This window comes from Pteropus medius, unplaced genomic scaffold (genome assembly GCF_902729225.1).
Source record: "Pteropus medius unplaced genomic scaffold, Ma_sr-lr_union100, whole genome shotgun sequence".
Lineage (NCBI taxonomy): Eukaryota > Metazoa > Chordata > Mammalia > Chiroptera > Pteropodidae > Pteropus > Pteropus medius.
The window spans coordinates 2,927,765-2,932,379 of record NW_024352785.1 but is presented as its reverse complement, the minus strand read 5'-3'; the positions used below and the strand labels follow the sequence as shown (position 1 = coordinate 2,932,379).

Sequence of the window (4,615 nt, the reverse complement as noted above, 5' to 3'; positions counted from 1 at the left end):
TTAAAATGTAGCCTCACACAGATATATAACTGGAAAAGGCAAGAGTATTTAATAACCTTTTAGAATAATCATGAAAATTCTTCCTTGATATTACACCCAAATAGTATAAGTAGTAGTTTCTTAAAGGCTAGTTACAATATGGAATTTGAAACTGTATGAACTTGCTATACTCAGTTACTTTAAAATTCATTGGCCCGTCTTACACTTTGAATAGATACTTAATCCTAAATTTTATATTTGTGCTTCAGAAAATATTGGCTCATTGAGTTACACGACTTTTCCATTTTTTTTTTTTTTTTTTTTTTTTTTTTTAGGTGAGGCATCTCTTGGTTGACCTCACAGATTGCGAGGACCTTGTCAATTTACAATCCCTTATTTTTTTATTTTTTATGCCTAGAGCACCCGGTCTTCCTAGGTGGTCTCCCATCCAAATACTAACCAGGCCTCACCCTGCTTAGCTTCCGAGATCAAATGGGATCAGGCTTGTTCAGGGTAGCATGGCCATAGACCAGCTTTTCCAAATTCTGATATAATTTATTACAAAATGGTGGCAGATAAAAATTTTCCAAATTTTTAATATTTTATGAAGGTTCAAATTATATCACTGGTAACAAATATGTCATTTTTGTTGTCCCCTTGATATGGCGGACTCATTTCATTTATCTTCAAGAAATCTTCTGCCAAATACCCAACTCCGAATATTTTGGTTTTGTGATCAGCCACCCTTTTGAGTAATAATTGTATCTAATGAGAAAAGTGACTAGGTCCACAACAACTCAAACAAGCATACTTCCCAGTTTGTCACACAGAATCTTAAAAACATGTGTATTCAAGAATACAGATTTAATCTACTTCATTGAAGATATTCACTTTTAAATAAAAGTGTGCGTGTGGTGTTTTCTTTTTTCCACAAAAACCTGGTGGTGAAGAATATAATGACTACTGATACAATTTTATGCCATTGCATTTATTCATGTTAAGACGCCCATTTATTCATGTTAATCACGAGTGCCTTGACAAGCCATATTTGAGCCTGAGACAAAATGAAAAAAGTATGTGTGTTTATGTATTGTATGTATGTTTTCATATATTTTAATGTATTTTCACATATATATATGTATGTATTTTAATGGTTAATATTTTTTCAGAAATTTAATGTAGTTTAAAAATTTTGAGACATTGAAATATTTTTCTCAGGCCTCAAAATAGATATTATTTAAATATCTATTTTTTCATCATCGATTTTTGCATAAATTGTAACTTTTAAGATATTACACTAAAGTATCTTTTATCTTGATCGCACTGAATGGTTTGATAATCCCTTAAAATTTTCACCAAAAGCAAGTATATCACCTGCCTCACCCTAATCTCTGCCGTCGTTGCTTAAGCATCGATGTAAAGTCAACGCAATGAAAAAGGCAAATGACATCTTAGTAGTGCTATAAACACAGTTCTGACCTCATAGACCTCCTAACAGGGTCTCAGTGACCGTATTCGAATCATGTTTTAAAACTACTGCTTTGCTCTAAAATAATTAAAAACATTTAAAAATAACTTGAATTTTAGTAATTTATCCTCCCTCTAAGACCACAGAAAAGTAAAGCAAATTGGCTTTAAATGGTCACTGTTCAGTATAAGGAAGTATATTAATTCTTTAAAAATCTACAAGTTTATAAGAATTATTATAAAGGGCATTAAATGGGGATATTGAACAAGATAAGTGGAAACATTCTCAACATAGTGGAAAAAAATCTATGTCCGTGTATTACAGTAAATAAATAAAATCTTTAAGTCTATATTATTCACATGTACCTCAGTGAAGGCTCTTTTCAGAGTGACTTTCTGAATATTGGCCATGGCATAGATAGATAATCCTGTATCAGGTGATTGTGCTATTGTTCAAACTAACAATCTCTAATGGTTGCTCATGAAAGTGAGGCATTTCTAACTATTCCAAGATTATAAACTTGAAATTGGGATCATACATCAAGTGTCATGATCTAAACATAAATGTTTATTAAATTGAATTGTCTACATAAGCTGACATTTCACTAGTATGGATGATATGATTTTATTTTCAAACTCTGAGCAAATAAAATTTATTAAACTAAAAAGACACTATTTCTTACAATTAAGTCACAGGATACACTAGAAACTTGCAAAACTATTTTCAAAAATGTATCATGACTAAGAAAAAAAAAACAACCCTTAGCAAGAAAATAAATTTATGTAGACACAAAATAATTATCCCTTAAACTTCATTTTAGTTCATGAACCCTGTGTATGGATAAACTGTATATATTTCCACATTTGCAAAAATGAAGAACTTGTATGAGTTAAAGTTTAGAACACGATACTTAGACATAGTCCTTAAAATTATGAATTTTCTTCATTATAGCTATTTGGTTAATCCTTTATTTCTACCAATAGAGAAAGCAGTTGGTAATTCTCTTGTTATGTCCAATAACTTTGTGAATTGTATTAAATTAATAAGTTGAATTAGGCCACAATGCCAGAGTAGCTAAAGAAACTATTTGCCTAATTAAAATAGAAGTTGCTATTAGAGTGATTTTTTTAGGCTATTCGTTAAGTGAGAAATATCAGTGAGCAGTTCAGTACTAGTGTCAGTGCCTAGGAATCATGATTATAGCATATAATATAAACAAGAATGTGCATTCATTAGGTATCAAAGGTGTTCAGTGTTGACAGTAAAAGCAAGAGAATTATTCAAGTAACACTAATAAAGAGTAGGGATGAACACTTTTAATCACTCTGTGATTAACAATAATGACAACAACAAAATTATGGCTTTATTGTTGGAAATGTTTTCTAGTAATTTATTCCATTCAACCTACCTCAACAGGTAACAATTTTACTGCTGGATGGAAATAGCATGACTAAGAGCTTCACATAAACTAGAAAGCTAGAAATTTTATAAACTGACATTTTATTCCATAGAGATTTTTATATAGACTCACTGCATTGCTTAGTAAGGAAAATTCTCTTAGCTCACAAAAGGATTTAGACTGAAAAGTTTAAAACACTGGGCATTTTTAAAGCATTTCTACTTTCTTAAGTGTGATACTTTATGAAACTAAATCAGTTAAGGTGGAATAAAAAAATTCTTTATCAAGATAAATGCAATCAATTTAATGAACTCTTCTTGGAGACAAGGATGAGATGGAAGAAAATTATTTGTTCATTATGCTAATTAAAAAAGAGGATCTAAAGTCTGTGAAAACAAAACTGATTAAAGCATATCGTTTGTCTGGTTAGAGTTGTGAAGCATGAAATCCACATATAGTGTGCAAGCCATGGATATTGATTGGAGACTGCACGTAATTATTTTTTTGCATGTGGTGAATATGAGTTTTCATTTTTACCTATGATAGTTTGACATATTAAACACATATGGGAAATAGAAATTCAAGAAGAGAGAGATCACTGAGCAAGCCAGAAGGAAACTCTTAATGTTCCATTGCAATTAAGCAGCACATAAACTAAGGCACACAGAAAAAATTCCTAATGGCCTTCTTTTATGAAACTGCTAAGAAGTCTAGTTGAAACAGTGTTCACAATATATAATGCTGGCTTGACAACAGAGAAAAATGTTTTCACCAGCTTTTTCCCATTAGCCAGTCAGAGGGAGCTTGCAGGGATATAAGAATTTAGTCATCATTTACCAGCTCTTTTTGATCCACCCCATATCCTTTGCAAGGGCTGGAAAGTGTTCCCATTGCACTCAAAGTTTCTATTGTTAACAAGTCCTAGCATGTGAGTGAATGTGTATGACATTGAACTCTGAGCTGCTGAAAAGAAAATAGACAGTTTATTTCTGAATGAGATTAAATGTAGGTCAACCTCTTTCCTAAGTGTCAAGGGATCAAATGGACTAAAATTGGGAATTAATTTCATGTTAGAATAAAATGACTGTATTTTCCAAACATTTTTATATGATTAAATATAGTTCAAATTATAAACACAGAACTGATGAAAACTCTAGAAATTTTGTAAGCTTAAAAAAAATAGTTTGATGTAAATGATAGGTATTTATTAAATAAATTTAGTACTCTCCCTGGCATTTTACCAGATCTACTTCATATAACTTAAATTTTTTTTCTAAGCAGGGCAGATAGAAAACAGTTCATGCCATTGTAATGAATTCTTTTAGTCTTAAGACTTTGTTTAACCATGTGTATCCCTGTGAGGTTTTATTCAACATGTATAAACAGAATCAGTTACACTCTATATGAAGTTAAAATGTTCTCTCTTTCTTTAATTGTAAACTCTTTAAGAAGACCACTGGTGTCTCAAATTCCAAAATAGTAAATGGTAGTGACAAACGTACCAATAAATAAATAATGCTATCAATATCTGTTGGATTTATTTATATCCTTGAACATTATAACTATGAGTCACTAATTTTTAAGATAATGTGATATGGTGAATAGAAACATGAAACTCAAAAGTCAAAAGACACCAGTTTGAGTTCTGTAACTAACACTTACCAACCTTGGGACATTAACTAATGCATTATTTCTCTGATCATATTTCTACATCTATAAAATAGAATAACCTGACTCTTTCTATCTAACTCATAGTGTTATTTGGGAAT

General features: G+C 30.9%; 1 pseudogene; it reads right to left on the bottom strand.

Annotated features, from left to right (window-relative positions):
• Nucleotides 1-390: 390 nt before the first annotated feature.
• LOC120591063 (uncharacterized) lies at nucleotides 391-509 on the bottom strand (annotated as a pseudogene).
• Nucleotides 510-4,615: the final 4,106 nt, after the last annotated feature.